Source organism: Arvicanthis niloticus, chromosome 25, assembly GCF_011762505.2.
Source record: "Arvicanthis niloticus isolate mArvNil1 chromosome 25, mArvNil1.pat.X, whole genome shotgun sequence".
In the NCBI taxonomy this organism is placed as follows: Eukaryota; Metazoa; Chordata; class Mammalia; order Rodentia; family Muridae; genus Arvicanthis; species Arvicanthis niloticus.
Window position 1 is genome coordinate 26,254,090 of NC_133433.1, and position 23,091 is coordinate 26,277,180.

The 23,091-nt window shown below is 38.7% G+C and overlaps 1 long non-coding RNA gene across 1 annotated transcript in view; it reads right to left on the minus strand.

The window, feature by feature from the left end:
• The window catches only part of LOC143438399 (uncharacterized), a 42,435-nt gene extending 21,621 nt beyond the window's left edge, over positions 1-20,814 (minus strand). The window contains exons 1-2 of the long non-coding RNA XR_013107260.1: positions 20,624-20,814; positions 19,362-19,421 (exon numbers count right to left, since the gene is read on the minus strand). This is a non-coding gene — a long non-coding RNA (uncharacterized LOC143438399). The remainder of the gene's footprint in view (positions 1-19,361; positions 19,422-20,623) is intronic.
• Positions 20,815-23,091: the final 2,277 nt, after the last annotated feature.

Here is a 23,091-nt window from a genome sequence, read left to right on the forward strand (position 1 = left end):
TATATACATTTAAATATACTTTAAATCTCCTCTGGACTCCTTTGCCACCTTATGCAATGTAAAAGAGATTTAAATAATTGTTATCCTACATTTTGAAGAATATAATGACAAGGACAACATCTGCACATATTCAGCAGAGATACAGCTTCTCTTTCTCAGATATTTTCAATCCACAGTAGATAGAATGGATATGAAAGACCAACAGCTAACTTAGAAAATTACTAAACCTGTCACAGTTCATATGGGCTTTCCCCAGCTTCTCTGACAGAAGGTAAAATTTATAAATAAGGACTAAACCATAGAATCTTATTTCTGGGGAAAAAAATAAGTTTGAAATTGTAGTAGTCGGTTGGGGGGGCGGGGAGAAGGGAGCAGACTTAGCTTGATTCAAAATCTTGTACAGGACCAGTAGCATCCTGTCCCCCAAGGAAACCCACAGATCCTGTAGGAATGATGCCTGACTTGAAGGAGACCTAGAGGACAGCCTGACTCCATAGCATTTTTAGATGTGCATAGCTGTCATCCCGTGCAAAGCTACCCTTCACTCTCCAAAATTCTTTCATTTACAACTAGGTATTATTTTAAATGTACATGTGCGTTTTAACTCGCACACCACCCATCGTCATACTTCATGAGCCTCTTTGAATCATGAACATCCTTGAAATTCAGTCCCAAATGAAACTTTAGCAACTTTTAAGTTATAGTTTTGCCCACAGTGATTCTGAAAATTTTCCTTCGAAAAAAATCTACTGTTAATTATCAAGTCACTTTAAATTGGCAGGATTTCTCGGTGACACTATATTATTTTATGTCTCATATATCAGCAGGTGCTCACATTACTCAGAGTTCTTGAGTCATAGTAGCATTAATTATAATAGCTTTAGTTATTTCTCTGCAACAAAAGAAAAGGGCCCTTAAACATACCAGTGAGGATTAATGTTTGGCACATGAATAAAAATGAGTAGTGTTTTTTTTTTTCTTTAAATCTGTTGCATTAAATCATATAATTAGACACACAACTTTTAGGTACAATTTGTTTTTGTAATTGTGTTCTTAGTATAATTTTTAATTATATATGAAGAGTTCAATGTTCATTCTTTGTATTTTTAAGCTGCAATTTTTCTTTTCTACCTGGAGCTCTTTTATTCAGACTTCTCCTTTGACATAGATTATTTGAATTACTAACTCAACAATAGATCATAGCTTCCTCAATTTTACTCAATTTAGTAAGATGAAAAGTACCTGGCTTTGAAAATACAGAATAACTCTGAAGATAAAAGTAATAATAGCTTCCTATAATGAGAGTATGCCAAAAGAATAATTTGTCATTGTCCTTTCTTTCTTTCCTTCTTTAGGCAAAGATCACCTGCCTCCGTCATCTGAAACAATTATATTGGTTTTCTGTAATAGTTGCCAACTTTGTGCTCTCCCAGAAGAAAAACCCACCCACACAGCTTCTTCACCCTGCCCCAGATATTAGCATAATAGAATGCTCCAGCCATGCTGCAGATGTGGCAGCTATCTCCAGGACTACAGTGTGACTTCCTGGTTTGACTCTGCTGGGACTATATCAGAGCCTGCACAGCTGCTTGTTCTTAAAGCTCAGTTCACATCACAATGATGTGGATAAAAAGTTATTTGTAAGGGCAAATCACAACTATGGGCAATAAAAACAACCATAACAGTAATGGCAATGTGGCTGTTATAACAACTGACACAGGGAAAGTAAAGGTAAGTGGATGAACCAGTAAAGTGATTGCCCCACAAACATGAGGACCCCAGTTCTGATCCCCAGCACCCACAGAAAAAGATGATCGTGGAGCCAACAAGATACAGCAGCAGGAAGAGACATTTGTCACAAAGCCTGATAGCACACGTGGCAGAAAGAGTCAACTCCTAAAGATGTCCTCTGACCTCCACATGCACACTATGACGTGGACATACCCACATACATGCACATGAATGAATAAATGAGTGAATGAATGAATGAATGAATGAAACTTTGAAGATTCTAAAACTGGGCACAGTGGCTTGTCCCTGAAATCTTAAGGTAAGAAAAAACTGACATTCACAGTATGGCCTGAGCAAACCCACATACATGTACCCAAACTAATAAATAAGTAAGCAATAAATAAATACATAAAACTCTAAACATTCTAAAACTTGGCATAGTGGCTTGTCCCTGCAATCCTGGGGTTAGAAAGGATCTCCAGGCTTACTGGCAGCTGCTCTAGACAATCAGTGAGCTCCAGGTTCAGTGGGAGACACGGCCTCAAAAAGAGTAAGAGAATGAAAAGACGGCCAACATTGACCTCTGGCTCCATGTGTATCTGCACACACAATTGGACACAAACACATACAGCCACCACTATCAAAAAAATAATAATATGCAAGGATTGAGGCCCAAGGTTCCCAATGAATCCAAGAACACAGCTGGGCTCCACCATATCTCCCTTTCTCAAACTCGAGCTGCTTCACTCTTTCTCCTAACAACTGCATTATGATGTTTCAAGAAGAGCTGCCAATTTATAAAATTCTTAATGCAAAAAGTAACATCAACCTTCTATTTGGAACCATTGAAAAACTGCAAACAAATGTGGAAAGGTTTTTAAAAAAAAAAAAAAAAAAAAAAAAGCATAGAAACGGCATTTTTGGTTACTTAGAATCATATGCCACCTGCTTTTATAGTCATACCCAAAGCAGCCCCAGCTTTGGCAGGTGGGAAGCATGCAGTATGTTCGGCAGAGCCCACTTATCTCCACAGTAATCGTTAACCGTATCTTGAGGTTGTTGAAAGATACCATGAAATATAAGGAACTCAACCAAGTAAATTACAGGAGATACATGAAAAGAATCCTATGCAGTCATTACTGTCATGCCAAAGTGTAATTGTGTGGAAAGCTAGTCACCACGAATTCCATGGGAAAACAGTGTGCAGGCTCAAGGGAAGGGGCAGCCTGTGCTGTCCACATTTTCTCCTTCCCTCCACGCTCTCCTTGGGTAGCTCTTGTGCCTCTCAGTCACATATCCAACCTTTCAACTGCTACTTTCTTGAAATATTTAAATATTTTTGCCAAAAGAACAATAAAAGGAGGGGAGAAAATAATGTCTTTTCAACTTTGCCTCAGCTAGACTACCTGCTACCTGGGCATGCTGATAAGAAGGAACATGTTTGCCTCCAGGCAAGATGCTTCTTCCTATTGAAGACTGTGAGCCAATAGAAGGACTTATTCTCTGAGCAGAAACTGGATCTTTCCAGAATGCAGATACTGAGAAGGGAGAGTCACTCCTGGTCAGGAAGCTGACAGGAACCTGTTTCCCACGTGATTGCTGCCTTAAATGGAGGAGACCACAGTTGCCTCTAGAAGAGACCCCCCCCCCCATCAGGGACTGAGAAGGTCCACCAGGAGTTCACCATGTGAAAGGGTGAATAGGAAGAAAAACAAGAATAGAAGCACACAATCCAGAAGGACAGTGCACCTGAAGCATAAAATGTGGTTGGTCATGTGTCTCCATTGTATGATAGCAACACCTCCTGATCACCAGTACAGCTGCCTCTGTCCTCCACACTGAAAGAGGAGTGTGTTTTTCCTTGTGTTTTCTTTGCACAGCAGTGTAGTATTTTGATGTTCTTTGGGTTATGTTTATTAGTGTATACTGGCTGGGTAAATGATGGGTCTCATTATGACATTTCATTGTATGTTATGTGCTTTATTCATAGTCATTCATAGTCACTCTCTGTTGTTTCTTCTCTCCATGACAGCCAGTCTCTTTCCTCTTCCGGAATCGTTCCCTTCTATTTACATATCACACACATGCATATTTGTATGCATTTGTGCATTCACGTGTGTGAGAGCATGTGTGTGTGCATGTGTGTGTGCATATAGGTGCACAAATGGGGTTTTCACATGAATGTATGTTCATCTGTGAGTCCTTGTTCACCCTGGATAAAGCATACAAGCTGTTGACTACTGTATAAGAGAGCTATTTTCTAACAGAACTGTAACACTAAAGAGTTGTAATACTGAAATCTTCTGAGGAGACCACCTCTTCCCAGCATTCACTGCCTGACCAGGAACCTGCTCACCCACTTGTTTTGAATTTTGCTTCATCCTTTCATACCCAGTGTGCATTGAGGTCCAGGCACCCCAAGGGAAGACATGGACCTCAGAACTCGGCTCTGATTCATTCTTCCCTGTTTGGTGTGCAGTAGCACTTGGACTTCTTCCCAGTTTGGTAGCACTTGAACACCCCAAGGGAAGAAGGAGAAAAATAGAACCACGGAACAAGAAGTGAGAGTCCATCTTAACAAGAAAAACAACAATATTTTTAAAAGGAAACAAAAGGGTATTTATGACACTAAAGCAATAGTTCTTAGTAAATAGGGTACTTCTAAAAAATTGAATTCAAAACTAAGCCATGAAAATTAAGAGGCTGCCAGTCATCCACTATGAAGGCAAAGGGGAGAGGCAGGTATATTTTAAATTAAAGAGAATTAACTTAAAGTTTGTACTCAACTAAATTAACTTCGATGACTAAATCCTCCAGAGAAAACAATCAGAATGTAACTGAAAACTTGGACACTACAGAGTTGGTCTTTGTAGAACTTGAAAGAGGCATCAGGATATGACCAGAGTGATTCCCAGAGGTCAGTGATGGAGTGGACAGGGCAAGCAAGGAAGTAGCTAGCCAGAATGCAAAGAAGCTGTGCAGGGACATCAAGGCTTTAGGGACATCAGCAGGACGTATTGTAATGAGCACACAGGACCAGGACCATCCACTGCCCTGCAATCTCTGCTACTTGCAACACCTGACTTCCCTGCCTTCCACCCCCCTTCCTCCACAAGCCCAGGTTCTAACATAGTCACAGAGACATGACTATAGCTCTCTAGCACACAGCAAAACAAAGATGTCAGCTTTTCCAAAGATGTCAGATAACCCTGTGTCTGGCTTATATTTAAATGTTCTAACACAGCTCCAGAGCTAAATCACAGAGAAAGCTAAGCAACAGCTCCTTCTGCAGTCTCCCTTTGTTCAGGCTAGTGTGGGTTTGGGGGAGGGGAGCTCTAGGATAAGAGCTTCTGATGAAAGGACATTTTGATGATCAGCTGCTCAGCCCAGGACTATTTTTCAATCAGATGTTTCTCTCATCCGGTTTTTTTTTCCTATTTAATCCACATAGCCAAAAGTGATAGTGTGTTCAAAGTAGCTGGTACTGTGTTTCTAGAATCATAAGCACACATATATAAATAATAAAATTCTACAGTAAGTTTCCACAAACTCATTCTCACTTATTCATTGTAACTTAAGTCTGAACACAAATGTTTCTTTTCCATTTTAATTAGTGTTTCCTAAAATCTCAATGTTTTCACCATGATTTTGGCATAGTAACTTCACATCCCAGTTACAACAGTATAAGAGACAGAGAAAGAATGGTTACTTCTGGGAAACAAGAAGCCGGACTGCATCATAATGTTTGCCACACTTTGAAATCAAAAGCAGTGTATTTGAATCTTTACCAAAAAGACTAAAATGCCGTCTTATTTTGGAAATTATTCAGAACTATTTAAAAGCAGCAGCAGAGCAAAAGCGGCTTCCCTACAATCAAATTCACTCAGCAAATAGACTGTTAGAGGAAGATTACAACTCTCCAAACGTGTGTGGGTTGCTGTGACATCAGAATCTATATTTCCCGGCTACTTTTAAGGTAAGTCCATTTTCATGAGCTTGAGTAGAACAAGGGGGAAGCAAGCAAACATACACAAAGGGATGCAAGCATGTTTATTATGGATAAGGGGTTTATGATGTTGTATTTCTGACTGAAAAGAAGCTCTAAGAGGAAAAAAATCAAGTAGCAAAGTCAGAGAAATCAGTACTCTATTCACTAGACTAAGGCATAATATTAATCTATATCTAGTATCAAATTAAAGAAAACTTGGGATCAATTAATTCTCACATCAATAAGCCCTTTAAAGAAAAGTAAAACCACTCTTCATTGATGAACCAAACCAGGCCATTCTCAGAGTGAAAGGGTTCCAATACCTTTGGAGCCAGTGTTCCCTCTGCCATTCCCTGTGTCAAGTAAGTGTGTGCTGGGTTCTTACCCCTTGCTACTGAATCTGCCTGTTCAGATCAACCTTCCCAAATAACTTTTAACTACATTAAATATGAAACCAGTTCTCTCTTTCAGGATTCTCTTCTGTGTCTTACTTTGAGTGTGAAACAACTCATAGTAATCTACCTAGAAATATGGCCCATGGATGTGACTAACTTTAGATCAGATCAAGAGGTTAGGCTATTACAATGGCATTAGTGCCTTTATGAGAGCTAAAGATTGCTAATGTAACTCTGCCTCTCCATATAACTATCCTCTGATATGTAGCAAGAGGCTTCCAGGCCTCCAGAAATACGAGCTAAATAGGTCACTGTTACTCAGAAAAAAACTCAGTAGTAGTTAATTATAACAAGAAAAGATGAACTAAGAAAAGCCTCCCAAGTCTATGTTTTACCAATCACTAGATTTTTATCTACTGTTTCTAGTATATCAGTATCTTCTCCAATAAAAGAGAAGCTAACAGGCTCTGGCGACAGCTCAGTTGTGACAGCACTTGCCATGCAAGCCTGAGGACCAGATTTCAGTCCCTAGAACTGATATAAAAAAGTTGGGCTTGGTGGTAGATGCTCTGTGTGGGAGACCATGAATCCAAAAAGAATGGAGATGATGCCAAAAGAATGACATCCATTGCTGCCTTCTGGCCTGCACATATATACACATATGCACACACACATACACACACATACACATGGACATATACAGAAAGGAGTGTTGGGACTACTTTAGATGGGTACTATCTAGGTCTCAGTGTTAAGCAACCTACATATGTGCATGTAAATGTCATTTTTATTTCCTCAGATGAAGTGATGATATGAGAGTTGTACCCAAGCTGTGTGAATACATTGGCTTGAGCTGAACCCAGAGCATTGTCTTCTCTATTTTAACTGTCCTAAACCTAGGCCTGGAAGCTTTTAGCCTCAATAAAATCTTATCTTCCAAACTGACTGATTCAATTTGGCTTTTGTTGGCTTCTGACTGAGTTGTTCTGCCTGGCCTCATACTAACTTTGGAATATGTTCTGATCTTCTGTCTCCTTATTCTCTGATTGGTTCTATCTTCATCTGTGTCTAGCTTGTTCTCTATATAACCTCTCTCTGTAAAATTGATGTGTATACCCACCACCCACCACACCACCCTTTTTCTCTCCTGCTGATTTTAAGTAGCCTCCCTTCCTTTGATGTTCTCATGTGAGTTGGGTGTATACTATCTCTAACTCATTCTGTCAAGTCTTTCTCTGATTCATCACTTTGTCTGACCCTCAATTAGATGTCGCTTCCAAACATGACTGCTTCCTTCTATAAACTAACCTTATCTTCATTGTTAGGGATTAAATGTGTGTACTAAGGGTATATCTGTATTCTATCTAGATAATACTATAATCCAGTGCTTGTCTGTATTCCAGCCAGAAAATAATAATTATACTTTCTAATAGTAATTAAAAATTACATTTTCATACGTTTTATCAAAATGATAGTTCCTTTTTATTTATTTATTTATTTACTTAGTAGCAGCTCCTGATGGTCCATACTTTTGCCTAAAGCTATCTTCTCTCACTGCAGATGAAGCTAATTGGTGGAAAATGTTTTTCCAGAAGCCAAGAAACTTCTAGTCAGTGATTAGAACCAAAATGACAGAGTGGGCTCAGGAAAGGACCTTAGGCTGCCATGTGTCAGATGAAGCAGCTGATGTACTCTTACCTCAGTCTAGTGATTTCCCAGTTTCTTACTTCTCAGCCTCATGGAAATTAAGAAGGATGCCAGATGCTACAGCCTGAGTGCTGCATCAAAACTCATGTGATGCTTAACTCCCACAATGAGGTACTAAAAGGTGAAACTAGCTGGGACCTTTTGAAGGTGTGATAAAGTCTGGAGGCCTCTGCTGTCACAAACAGATCAACCAACTCATAGATTAGTGGATTAGTAAATTAAATCTTAAAAGTGGGTATGTGGTAAGAGCCAGTGTTGCTGTCTTTTAGACATATACCTCATGCTATATGGTATCCTGAGCTCCCCCCTGGGATGCTACAGAATTCCTCCCACCAGAAGAACTCTACCAAATGAAGCTTCCAGAAGTGTGAGCTCTACAAGGCTTCCTACCTACCTTCCTTCCTTCCTTCCTTCCTCCCTCCCTTCCTTCCTTCCTTCCTTCTGTCCTTCCTTTTTTCTTTTTTTCCCTTTTTCTTTTCTTTTTTTGTTTTTTCCCAGACTTGGGCATTCAACTACAACAACAGAGTAAACTAAGAGCCCCGACTTTGACAAACACATCTCCTGGCAGGGAGAACTATCCACAGCAAAGCTGTGAAACAGTAGGACTTCTAAATCTGACTGCACATGGAAAGACACATGAACACTGAGGCTGATCACAGTGACAGTCTATGAAACATGATGGCTGTGTGGGAGAGCTGGTGAGCAATGCTGAAACCCTTCAGGTATCTGTAAAGATGTTGAGCTAAAGTTAACAGCTTAAATTATCATTAAAAATAAAAGGTATTTTTAACTCAACATAAATTAACAATGTACCTATTTCAATTGCTTTTGCGCTGATTTTGGAAAATGCCTAAATAGCTTGAGGTTTGGGCATAAATTTACTATTTCAAGCATTATGGTAGTTTGTGTTTCGTTTTTCAGTTGCAAGGTCTTTTTTTTTTTTTTTTTTTAATCTTACTAGGAATTTTACTAGGTAAATGCCAGAGCCTTAAGTTCTCCCATTTGATACTCCAAACAACTAGCTTTTCCGGCAAGAAAGGTGGCCATTATCTACCTATTGGTCTAGCTGTATCTCTTATACCTTACACAGGATAATACAAGAAAAAATGGGGTCATTTCTATCATAGGGAATCCATTTAGCATATCTTAGAAATTGTTTTTAACATCCTGTAAGATGCTGTATTTGAAGGATAATTCCTTTAAAATATGCTTTGTCCATAGAGAAATCAACCAATGAGTAAGATTATAAAATTCAAGCCATTTCCAGAGAGAATAAGGAAATAAGGAGAATAAGAAAAATGGGAGGTGTGGGACTCTAGGCTGAGGACAAAAAAAGGGATACCTGTTGGAAGAGTAGGGACACCATTTATGTGTTGGTTTGTTTATATTGTTCTGTCTAGTTGTTTAGGTGAGATACGATTCTATTGTAGTATGCAGGTTATTTTTAAACTCCCCAGCTCAAATGATGATTCTGTCTCAACTTTCCTGCTGCTGGGATTACAAAGATAGCACAGGTTACCACACCAGACAATGACAGAATTTAAAAGAAAGCTGTCAGTGTCCATGGGAAAACAACAGTTTGGTTTTGTGTCATTACAGAGGCAAATCCGCAATGAACTGTGACCACAATGAACCTGTCTTGTCTCCTGCCTCTGAGTACTATGTTGCCATGCAGGGTAGTGCTGCCTCACCCTTCAGATTCATAGTAGCATCAGTCAGCTCAGGTCCCAGAGAGCAGCCCTCAATTCACACACAAATGGCCCCAAGACACAATGTGGTCTTCTAAAGGAGCTAAATGAACCTTTCTATGTTCAGATTCTAGCCACCACAGAGAACTTGTGGTCACTCTGGGTTTGGAAATAAACTCCCCAAACTCTCAAAACTTACCATATGGGACGGGAGTAATGGCTCATCCATTAAGAACATTTTTTGCTCTTGCAGAGGACCAGGGTTTGGCTCACATCACCCTCCAGTTGTTTCCAAACATCTAGCACTTCAATTCCAAGAGATACAATGCCCTCCTCGGGCCTCCTCAGGTACCAAGCATACATATCATGTGCATAAATTCATGTACCCAAAATACTTACATAAAATGAAATAAATAAGTAAATCTAAAAACAAGACAACATAATTTATTTTTAGAAGACAGTGCTTCCAGTTTGTTGATGTACAATTAGTGTCTCATACTCAACTTTCAATAACGCAAGAGTTTAACTCTTTAAGCTTAAAATGCATATGTCTTGGCTCATAAAGAATGTGTGTTCCCCCTATGATAATTAAAACCAGGATCATACAGAACATACCATAAATGGATGTGTTAGGTGTAGTAATGCACAAGTGTTGTTTATTAATTACCTGACATAACCTAGGCACGGGTTTTCATTGGTTTAATTAGCTGAATACAAGGCATTTCATCAATACATTGATTTGTATGGATACATTGACTTTATCAAGCTAATTTATCTGCAGTTTACTTTAAGTTTCAGTAAACTTTGAAGACATTAACATCTACATGAAATCAAAGCTCTTTCATTCAAGGAACAGAGAGCAGTGAAGCATTTCCAATCAGCAACTGGTTCTTACATTGAAAATGGAGAAAGTCATCAGAACGGACCCTGAAAATCTTACATTATGCCAAAGGTCTACTTATTTCAACGCCTAAGCTCAGACAGAACCCACAGTCTGAACTTAGCGGAAAAATGTGTCTGCAAAAAGGTGAAATTGAAACTAATCATTACACTCAGGAAAGATGAAATGATTAAGTCCTGGCCATTTGTGGACCAAAATTGTCTTATACTCATTCAGCAACAAATTCTTTGTTGTTTGATATTCTGGAGGCAGAAGCTTCCTGCATTTTAATGAGAAATAATGCTATAATGGTGTTGGCAAAACTTCAGAAAGGTGACCTGCCAGATTCCTAAATTAAATAAATCTTTGGAAGAATGGGGAGGAAGTGGAGGAGGGAGGAGGGTGAGAAAGAGGAGACGGAGGAGGAGATGATTTCTTTCATGAAAGCCATCTCCAGCAGCTTTTAACTTCTTTGTATGGAAACTACCTAAACACTGAGAAGACTGTGATCAGCTTACATTATTAAACCAGATGTCAATACCCTTGAACCCAATTTTCTGTCTCTTTGTATCATTTGTTATTTGAAATTATCAAAGAGTTTTCTAATCTTCTACTCTTATTCCAGACAAAATATGCTTCTCCTATCCTTTTTTAAAATCACAAGAATTAATAACACTAAGAATGCAAAGTCTTTGAAAATGCTTCAAAGCAAGAAGGAATTCTTTATCCATGAACCCCTGGCCTGCTGCTTTCAATTTATGTTGCTTCTCCTAAAGGAACTGAATGCCACGCAGCCCCAAAACTTTCCCCTGGAATTTAGTGTTTAGGATCTGAGAAGTATAAGGGCATAGCCTCTTAAGAAGTAATCTTAGCTGATATGAGTGTGTGTGTGTGTGTGTGTGTGTGTGTGTGTGTGTGTGTGTGTATGGTGAGAACGTTTTTTGTTTATAGTGAAAACTAGCATCAAATAGTTTAAGGAAGTATGCAGGGCTGGTTTCGATGGTTCAGTAGGCAAAGGTCCCTGTTGCCAATGCTAATAATAATTAAACTGGGTTTGTTTCCCTAGTGAGATTCCCATATATGAAATTAAATTTCTACTTTCAGTGGCTTTTAATTGAAGATGGCTTCTGATTTTGGGATAGGGGCTTATGTCCACTTCTATTTTCAGCTGTAGGACACCATCTAATGCAGATGCTCACAGGCCCTGTCCATGCTACCTCAGTCTCTGAGTTCATGTGTGTTTCAATCCTGTTGACTTAGAGGGCCTTGTTGCCTTGGTGTCCTACATCCCCTTCTCACTCTTACAATCTTTCTACCTCCTCTTCCACATTGCTCTCTGAGCCCTAAAGGGAGGGATTTAATGAAGACATCATTTTGGTCTGAGTATTCCAATGTCTCTCACTTTGCATACTATGTGCAAGTGGGTCTCCAAAATTTTTCCCTTTTGCTTCAGGAGAAAGCTTCACTGATAATGGCTGAGCAAGGGATAGATCTCTGAGTATAGCAGAATGTCATTAGGAGTTATTGCTAGAATCTTTTAGTAGAACAGAAGAACTTTGTTTGACTATAGGTCTCTGGGCTATCTAGTCTCAGGTTTCTTGGCCACTGAAGCAGTATAGAGATGGGCTCCATCTATGGAATGGGCCTTAAGTCAAATCAGCTAGTAGTTGCCTGACCCCCACAAGTTTTATACTACCATTGCATTAGCATATCTTGCAAGTAAGATACCATAGTTGATCTGAGGGTATGTGGCTGGGTAGTGCTTGTGTTTCTCCTTTGGTAGCATGCAGATAGATAAGTATCTCTCTGTACCACAAATAATATGTATAGAGGAGAAGACTTTATGTAGACAACAGCTTGAAATCTCTGTGTTCAATGAGGTGTTGTATTTAGCACCAGGATCTTGCTAGTTTGTAGAGAATATTGGTAGCATCCTGGGTTGATTGAAGATTCCCATGGAGTTAGCTTCAGAATTTGTGTGCAGTTTTTGTCTTCATGACCTGTCTAGTTGTAAAAGTGGGGTATTGAAGTCCCCCACTAGCATAGTGTAACAGTCAGTGTGTGATTTCAGCTGTATTGGTGTTTCTTTTAAGATATTGAGTGCCCTTGTGTTGGGCACATAAATGTTAAGAATTGCAGTGTCCTCTTGGCAGGTTTTTCCTTTGATGAGTTTATAATGTTCTTCTATACCCCTTTTAATTAGTTTTGATTTAAAGTCTATTTGGTTAGGTATTAGAATGGGCACAACAACTTTCTTCTTAGTTTCATTTGCTTGCTTGAAATATCTTTTCACCATCCTTTTACCTGGAGATGATTCCTTGATATCAACGTATGTTTCTGAGATACAAAGAAGGAAGAATCCTGGTTTTGCATTCATTCTATTAGTCCATGCCTTTTTTTCTTGGAGAATTGGGATCACTGATGTTGAGAGTTATCAATTAAAAGTGTTTGCTGATTGTTGTTATGTTGTTGTGATTGTGGTGGTGTTGATGGTATTTTGTTTAGAATTTTGTTTTGTTTTGTATGTGTCCATATTTCTCTTCATTTGATTTTCTTGTCTGGGATTATTTGTTCCTTGTGTTTTGAAGGGGTGTAGCTTAGCTCTTTAAATTGGAGGTTTTGTTCTAATTTGTTCTAATTTGGTTTTATCATGGAATGTCTTAGTTTCTCCATCTACTATGATGAAAAGTTTTGCTGTTGCATTAGTCAGGGTTCTGTAGAGTCACAAAACTCATTATCATTTGATCGTCGTTTTGATGGCTTTCTGTTAACACAGCCTTTCTTGGAGATGACTGAGCTGCATGTGCAAGAGTCTGCATACTCTAACCATTCTACATGCCCTACACTGCCTGTCCAAACCTCTATTTCTTTTCTAAGAGCTGTAACACTTCTGTCATTCCTAATTGGACCTGGCAAAACCTATTCACCCCAGACTCTACTTACCCTCCTCATTCTGGCATACAGCAGTGTCTGATGCCCCAGAGGGAAGGAGTAGACCACAGACTCCACCCATTCCAGACTCTGCCATGCCTTGTCTGAGCTGGTGGACCTGCGGTGCCCAGGAACCCCACCAGAAGAGTCAGAACTCACATAACCACTGTTTCAAAGGAAAGAATAATGTAAGTTTTATGGCCTAGACATCATTCTTATGATGATTTAGTGAAAAAATTTGACTGCCTTCTGCTCTTGCCAAAAAAAAAAAAAAAAAAAAAAGTTCTGCCTGAAGCTAAATTTAAGAGTTATAAACTAATAGCTTTGACCAAGGATATTTCTAGACAGCCTAGTATTGACTGTTTTGCTTGATTACTAATGACAACACTGATGCAGATTTATAATGACAAGAAACATGCTGAACAAGGAAAAAATACAAAAATGTACAAGTTTGAGGAGAAAATGAGCACCAGGAAGTATAACAAAGTCAAGTCAGGTGCTCAAGGAGATAAAAAATAAAAGGTTAAAATAAAAACAAATAACAAACAAAAACCTGATGCTCATTTGAATAAAGGGAGTGGTGACCTTGAGGCAAGGCCTTGCCCAGCTAAGCTTCAACTGTGCAAAGAATTAAACAAAAGTAAAGGGCCAGGTATGGTGGTGCACTTCTTTAATCCCAGCACTCTGGAGGCAGCCAGCTTGTGTTCAAGCCAGCCTGTTTTTGTAGATCAGTTCCAAGACAGCCAAGTTGAAGCAGTGAAGAAACCATTTAAAACAGAAAATTGGTGAAGATATATTTGAATTAGGGGCCCATATTCCAGCCCCAGCAAGCAGCAGAACTTGGCTATATGCTTCTGGCTTTGCAGTCAAAGATAGAAGAAAGGGATTATGGAATCGCTACCTTTGAGACTAAGGAAAGCCTCTGAGGCTAGGCCAGGGGTGATCCTGCACAGAAGCTTAGAAAGGCTATTGCATGAAGCTGTGAAGATGAGGCCTGGATTGCCTTGGATATCCCAAGATGTTAGAGATACCAGAGCTGTGGAATACTTTCCAAAGATAGCTGCTAACAGAGAATAGAACAAGCCGAAGAGAAAGGAGTGTATTGCAGTCAACAAAGCTGTAAGGAGTTGGAGATCTGACTTGCACTTTGACATCTGACATGGAAATGCAGAGTCTGGAATTTGCCTGGATATTTTCCAGTCTTGCTTTGGTCTAGTATTTCCTCACTATCTTCTCTTTTCTCCCTTTTCATAAGGTAATGTATGTTTTGTGTCATTGTATGTTGGAAATATGTGATCTGCTTTTTCATTTTGGTTTTACAGAGTTCTGAAATCACCACCGATCTCAGAAGAAACTGAACCTTTTAACAGTGCTGAGACTATCATAAACTACAGGAACGTTTGGAGCTGGACTGAATGCATTTTTACATTGTGATAGGGCTATAAACCTATGGAGACCAGGGAGTGGACTGTGGTGGCTTTAGTAGGAATGGTCCCAATAGGCTCATGTATGTGAGTGCTTGGTCATTTTAAGTCCTTGCTGTGTAAGTGTGCCCTTCTTAGAGGAAGTGTATCACTGGGAGTAAGCTTTAGGGTTTCAAATGCTCAAGCCAGTGGCAGTGTTTCTCTCTTCCTGTTGCCTGCTGATCCAGATATAAAACTCTCAGCTATCTCTCTAGCACCAGGTCTGCCCGTGTGCTGACATGCTTCCATCCATGACAACAATAGGCTAAACCTCTGAACCTGTAATCCAGCCCCAATTAAATGCTTTTCTTTATATGAGTTGCCCTGGTCATGGTATCTCTTCAAAGAAATGGAACACTGACTAAGGCACCTGGCCTTGTCTTTGTTGGGTACTTCCTTGGTTTCCATTGCCCTCTCTTTTTCCTAGGAGAGTGTAGTGCCTGTGTGTTACTTTATAGGGATGTTTTCTGGGATTGTGCTGCGTATGTCCCAGAGGGGTTCCAGGTAAGATGTTTCTCTGGGTATTGGGAGCTGACAGTTAGGAATGGATACGGGCTAGGAGCAGGGGTCTACAGGAGGGAGGAAAGCAGGGTGTGCCACCAGAATCTACTTAGTTACCATAGAATGGGGGCAGACAGTGAGGAGAAACCACAACTGTAGTCTACTGCAGAGCTAGGGATAAAAGTGAGGCGTTGAATTTAGAGAAGAAGAGAAAAAGTATCTGAAGCTTGCCTTCCTGCTCTGCCTATAAATCCAGGGGTTCCTGCTGGATTTAGGGACTAGGATGAAGCTAGAAGTTGAAGGAAGGAAAATTGGAGAGGAATATCTGTGTGTTCCACTGAAGATCTAAGTTGAAAGGGAGGTATCCTAGCTGCTTCCCTGGCTGGAGTACCATCCAGACATCTTGCTGAATTATCTTCAGAATTCTGTTAGTAATATAATAACAAGGGTGTCCTGCAAGCCCAAGAAACAGATATTCAAATGAATACTTTGCTCATATGAACAGGGTGCATTAGATGTACAGCCAGGGCTAGATTAGCAGATTATCAGGACCTCAGTCTCTCCCACGGGTCTACAAAATCACCTTTAGGATGTAGCTTTTATCTTCATGGGTGTGAGCTGGCAACTACCCACTACTTCTTGGACACAAGCACTGAAGAAGGTAAAGAGACCAAATGTGTTTCCAACTCACAGCTTTGCTTAGTTGGAGACTAGAATCCTTCCCAAGAATTGCTACCCATAAATTAGTGACAAGGCTAAGGCCAATCAGTCGCTGTTAGCTATGAAAAATCAAAGATGTCAAGAAATGGAATGTTTCAGCTTTCGAGCCTTCATATTAAGGAAGCACAGCATCCAGGAAGCTGATGTACATTGACTAAGCCAGCCTATAACTTTTGCCACATGCTCACAGTGAGTTTGTAAGCATATACACTTATCAAAGAATTAGCCTAAATCCACTCTTGGGAAAAAAAAATATATAGCAACTGGTGATCAAAGGGGAGTAAATGGACTCTGGGGGGTGATTCCCTCAGAAGAAATGACAGCATAAATCTGGAAAAAAGCAATGACTCTGGACTACTTGTTCATATTCCAACAGTAACTCATTAGGCGTTCAGCACGCAGGTAGATAAACAACTTGGCTCATGTTTGGGATTTACACTAAGTCTGTGGGGAACAGGAGGATGGTGAGTTCATTCTACTCTCATAGAGGGTGTGTGGACAGAAATGAGCTCCCCAAAGCTCTGTGCAGGCAGCCTGTGCTCTGTGCCTTTCCTTTAGCTTTCCAGATCCCAGCAGAACACAATAGACTTTGATGTAGTGTATTACGTGAGGTGCTGAAGGTGAACAGGGCAGAGGACAGCTTTCTAACACACTTCTAAGGCAGAATCAACTGCCAAAGGATCAACTGCAAAGAATCTGCACTGGCACCTGGGAACATTCTGTCATAGTCACACTTAGTACAGTATTTATATGTACAACTACTGAATAAATCTACTTGACTGTATTCACCCATGGCTTAACTCTATCTAGTCTATAGATGTGAGAATGAATGAAGTGTGTTAGATGTTTTCTGACATTCCTGATTCTCTAGCTACTTGGGTTGCCAACTCCTCCACCAAGTTATATATGGTAGAGAATATATACAAGTCAAAATTGAAATGATACCTACATGGTCCAACTCCACTAGAAATAATTCACTTGTAACCCACATAAATAGTACTTCTAGAGCTGTGTCATGCACAGGTTGTGTAGCTGCATGCCACAGCCCTTTAGTAACATATTAGTATGCTGGGGCACAGCCTGCAGCCTGAACTTACTTATTGAATACTGACTGACAGTTCATAAAGATGATCATGGCTTCGAGAGATATATTATTAATACTAATTATATGCATTTTACACAGTAGAAGACAAATCAGCATTCTACTTTTGATGAAATAAACTTATAAGATGGTTGAATTTTGACATTTTCATCATAGTATCTATGGAAAAGAAGCTTTCATGTTGATTTGGAGGATCCATGTTTGGAGTTCACTCAGAGCATTGTCAAAGTCCAGAGGCACTCAGGACACCAGTTTGTCACCACTAAATTCAATATTACACTACCTAAGTTCCCCACATTCTGCTTTTAGAAAAATCAAGGAATATCAAGAAGCTTGGGAAAGCCCACTTGGACATGTTTAAGGACTTTGGAATCTAGTTACTAACAATATGGCAACTCAAACTTGGTTGTGGTAATTCATAAAGCAGAATGTGCTCCTCTTCCTCCCCCCACCCCCACCAAATCCACTGATCACACCCCTAACTGCAAAGAGGGCTTAGACTCATGTACATACACCTCAGTCATCTCCAAGAAATGCTGTGTTAACAGAAGGCCATCAAAATGAGAATCAAATGACCAGTGAGCACTGGGCCAAGCAGCAAGCTTGTGTTAAACTCTATAGAGATAACACAGCATGCTTAAGACATATTCTTTTTGTACAGATCCCCAGTTAATTCTAATAACACCATTCATCCAGGAAGCAACCATTCAGTGAGTGTTTGACTACCAGATGTCTGCCACCTCATCTAATCCTCTATACCTTGTGACATTAGTCCTAGTGCTAAGCTCATTCTGAACACACCTAAATACAGATGTGGAGAGGCTGGGGTATCATTCAAGATTACACGGAAATTGGGTAAAGCTGGAATCATTCCCAAGCACTGGAACAAAGAGCTGATAATTCATGAAAAAGCATGCCAGTGAAGATGGGTCCCCAGTCATGTCACGTGTGAGACATCAGGAAACACACCAGTGATCCAAGAAAACAGGAGAACCAAGTGGTAGAAGAGACAAACATGGTATCAAGGGAAGAAAACGGACAAGTCTGGAGCTGGAATAAGCCTGGAGGATATTGGAAGCCTGTGATTGGAACCTGACTAGAGTAAGAATATCATCTCCCACTCAAGAGACATCGCCAAGATCTCCTCCTTTGGGAGCCTTCTGAAACATATATTATACATATATAATATGTATACAATATGTTGTCGCGGACAGTGCTTGGACAACCACCTCACCTGGACTGGATAAAAGTATGTGCATCAAGTTGTATTCCTACAGAATTCTCATTTAAAAGCCATTGCCCCAAACTCTATTCCCTATAATAAAAACTGAACTGAAAATTAATATCATTTCAGTATGGTAAGACATATTTTTTAAGCTAGTTACAAAATTCAAGTGGTTAAAAAAGGTTTAACTGCCGCTGTGGGTGCTAGGAATTGTGGAACTCTATTTTACCTATAAAATAGCAATGATTTAGTCTTTCAATGAATTTGACATCTTGTTAATTAACAAATTTTTAGCATGCTGTTTTCAAAGTATGATGTCTTATTTGCTAAGGTCCTGTGGATTGTTTTCTTTATACTATGGTGTGACTCCCCACCCAGATGCTAGAAAAGTTTACTCTGTGGAACTGGATTCATTGCAGAGGCACATGAAGTCTTTACAGTATATTCATAATGCAGAGAAATGCAGAGAAAAAATTACTGAAGATAGTGAGAAAGGTACATGTAGTGGTTTTCCTACCCAGAAACATCAGAATTAACAAAGGTACCCACTAACCTTGTAAAAAATGAATAGAAAGTCTCATCTGTTTTCTATAAACTAAGGATCACTGGATCTGATGTATTGGAAAAACCACAAACTAATACCACCAAAGAAACACATTAATTACAAGTTCATAACCACTCACTAAAGTACTATTTAGCAAAAATGAATATGTAAAAATATAACAAATAGAAAAATAAAGTAACAACTCATTGTCATAATGGCATTTCTATTAAGAATTATGTTTGTTAAGGATAGTAAATCCCACTGAATGTGCAACAACATTGTTTTACATTAACATAATCCAAATTTATTATTATCCTTAAATAACTAATGATGTCTTATTGTATAAGTCCCAATATTACATATGTAATATTTAGTATTAATACATGATATGCATTTGATACAATTCCATTAGTTACTTTTTTCTTTACTAACTAAATACTTGACAAGAAGCAAGCATGGTAAAATAGGAAATTTTTCTTGGCTCACAGTTTTAGGATCATCCATCATGGTTGTCAAGGCACAGAGGTAGTCCACATTTGACAAGATCTGAAAGCAAGAAAATAAAATACTGGCACTCAGCAGGCTTTCTCCCTTTTATCTTTTAATTTCACTCAGGATGCCTGCCTATGGTATTATACCATTCACATTTAAGTTTCGTCTTCTCACTTCGGAAAAAACAATTAAATTACACATTCCCACAGACACACTCAACATTGGGCATCATTAGTGCCTGGTTACTGCTCAATCCAATAAGGTTGATGTCAATGACCAAAGGTGACATCACAGTTGCTAAAGTTATTCAAATGGTTGACTTATAATAAACTTTTATATTATTTATCATAGTTTAAAAACTCCATTAATTTGATACTTGGAGTCACTACACTTAATAATTTTGCATAATGTCATCTGTTGCTTCCCTTACAAATTTACATTGCTCTTGGAAAACTTTAGGTATGATGGTTATGAACTGGCCAGTTCTTCCCACCCAGTCTCTCTAAAGAGGTATAACAGTGGATCCCTCAACAACATTCTTTATTCTACAAAAGAAAATTATGTTCCTAAAAGTGCCCTCAAAGTTTCTGATTCACAAACAATTTACACAGTCGGTATAGTCTTTACATCATGGCTCAAAGCTTCCATTTTCTTGCTCAACATTCCTTGGATGTGTATTCAAGATGTCCTTTGCCACGGTTTCACCTATGAGTTTCCTCAACCATACATATCCATTGTCAAGTTTGGCTCAAAACAAAAGCTGTGGCTGTGGGTACTTCTGCACTGTCTATAAGTGACAGCATCAGAAACACCTGCGGTCCTTTAAAGTTAACTTTCTAGTCTCCATGTTGGTACCATGAATCTCAGCCCTAAACCTTCCTGGCACTTGCTTCATATGTGATGTTCCTGACCTTGGTTTTTAGAAACTGCCTTAGCAATTTCTAGAGGCTGCCAATTTTCTCTTTTGACTCAAGCTATTGACTTTGATTTTATTTTCTATTTTCTGTTTATTTTTCTATTTCCGTTTATTTTTTTATTCTCTCATACAAGAAACTAATATTAAGGTTAAGATATAGCCCAGGAATAGAGTACTGATGTAGCAAGTGAAAACCCCTGGGATCAATCCCCTGCACCACCAGAAATGTAACTCAAGATTTCAATAACACATTTGATTCATCCTGGGAAATTTTCTGCTATTGTCAATCAATATAAAACTCCTGACTCAACTACTTGAACTCTAAATAAAAAAAACCAACCTGAGTCAGTTGGGCCTCCTGAGGGTGGGGCAAGATTGAGGAAGTGGACTATACACTAAAACGCAAAGGTGATCAACTAGAGATGGTATGAGTCCAGCAGCAGGCAGTCGCCTGGATTTTACAAACATAAGCAGGGTATTTATGCTCGTCTTCCAAGACCTTTCAGAAGTAGTCATAGCCTAGAAGAATGGGAGGAGCTAGAGGGAGACAACAAGAGTTGGGTTACTGAAGATGGCTGTGGCCTTACAGGCACCTACAAGCTGAGCTAATGAAGGACCAGTCAGTTCTCATTCCAGTTTCATACTGGCTACAAATTTAAATAGCTTCACTCCAAGAGAAATCCACAGAGAATTCCCATTCATCATTTATACTGCTGGCTCTTCTGATCCCTGATTCTCCTGCTCCAGTGACTCAGTTGAAATCCTTGAGAGAATTCTAGACACCCAGGTCTATTTAATTTACTGAATCCTTAGAGTTAGATTCATGGAAAGTAAATATGTATTAATGATGAGACATCTAATAAAAGATGATGTTATTTTCTAAAAGAATTATTCCCTGTAGCCCTGAATTAGTGAGAGAAAATAAGCATGTAGAATGTTTATAATTGCATTATACCTCATGTATATTTCATTTATTTCAGTATTTATTGAAAACTACTTATTAAGGATGAGGGTGTATGATAACAAAGGTATGCTTTCTCTGTGTTTTGACAGGGAAACGGTTAGTAAATAGCCAATCATTTGAGTAGCGTGGAACTGCAGTGCTGACATGTTAAGAACGGAAGGTAAAAGTCTGGGCATCAGTATGAGAAACTGACTGTTACACCTTTTAATAATGCTGAGACTATGTTATTATAGACACAAGATAAACATTGACAAAGCATACAGTAATTTTTGAGAGAGATTAACAAGAAATACCCTAAAAGCAAGTGACTTCAGTTCATAAGAACTAATTAGATTGTCCCTCATATAATAAAATTGCTAGAACCCCTATATTTTACACTGATGCTAATAAATCAGGGTAGGCAGGAAATAAATCAGAAAATGTAAGTAAGGTAATTGAGATTTCCCTATAAATCAGTTCAAAAATCAGGATTATAGGCAATGCTTACGGTATTATCCGATTTTTAAGCGTCTCTTAATACAGTAACTGACTCTCAATATACAGAAAGAATTGTTTTACACATAGATACTGCTGAACTTATTCAGGATTTTTCTAAATTGACTTCATTGTTTATTCAGCTACAGCAAATGATCAGGAATAGGAGCCAGCTACTGTGTATAACACACATAAGATTCCATCCACGTCTGACAGGCCCTCTGGCACAAGGGAATAATGAAATTGATCAGCTATTGATAGAAAGTATACTAGAGACTTTGTAAATTCCACACACAAAAAAAAAAACACATGTTAACAGCAAAAGTTTTAAGAAAGAATTCTCTATCACTTGAGAACAAGCCAAGGAAATTGTGAAGCAATGTCCTACTTGCTCATTATATAATCAAATTCTATTACCTACAGAAAGTAACCCTAAATGTACTCAAGGAAATAAAATTTGGCAAATGGAATGCTTGGAAGCAAGTCTTTAGATGAAAGGTACTTGAGGTAAGATTAAGTAGGGAGCTGGAATGGAAAGTCTCAGAATCTCAGTGACCCAGAGTGTGAATCTTTATAGGGAGATTTGTAAAATCTTCCATTTTACAAAGTTTGGTTAAAAAAAAGATATGTACATTGTACAGGATATCAATGAACAACTGTCTTAGCTTCAGAATCAAGGCTGATTCTATAATTACACATTTATTAGAAGTTAACTTAAAATGGACAATGGTCTGATATATCTCTCTAATAAAATAAAACCGTTTTTTACATATTACAATATAAAACATGTTGCAGATCTATCACATAATCCTACAGGACAAGCAATTATGGAGAGATCTAATCATACTTTAAAAGAGATATGTAACAGACAAAAGGAGGCAACAAAGACCTTCCAGAGATAGATTACATAGTGCTTAATAACCTTGCTTTTAAAAATATTAATGAACAAAAAACTATGGCTACTGGAAGACATTAGATTATGAAAAAAACTACTAAACTAAACCATCCTGTTTATTTTAAAAATATTCTAATGTCAATGGAAAACGGGAAACATGTTACCCTGAGGGAGAGGTTATGCCTATATTTCCACAGAAAAAGAAAAGCTATGGGTTCCTTCTAAGCTGATAAAAATCAGACATGACCAAGGGAGACTCCTGAAAGGTCTTGGCTATGGGCAAGAAGGAGACTGACAAGATCAACAAGATAGGTGATGTATAAGCAGATCTGTACTCAGATCTGTACGCAGAGACAACTCTGGTATCTGCTGAGACTTAAATGTCTATACACAGTCAATAACTCTTTTTTGGTACAAAATTCTCATGACTTATTACACACCATTCTTTAAAATAGCATAAATGTAAATTTATATT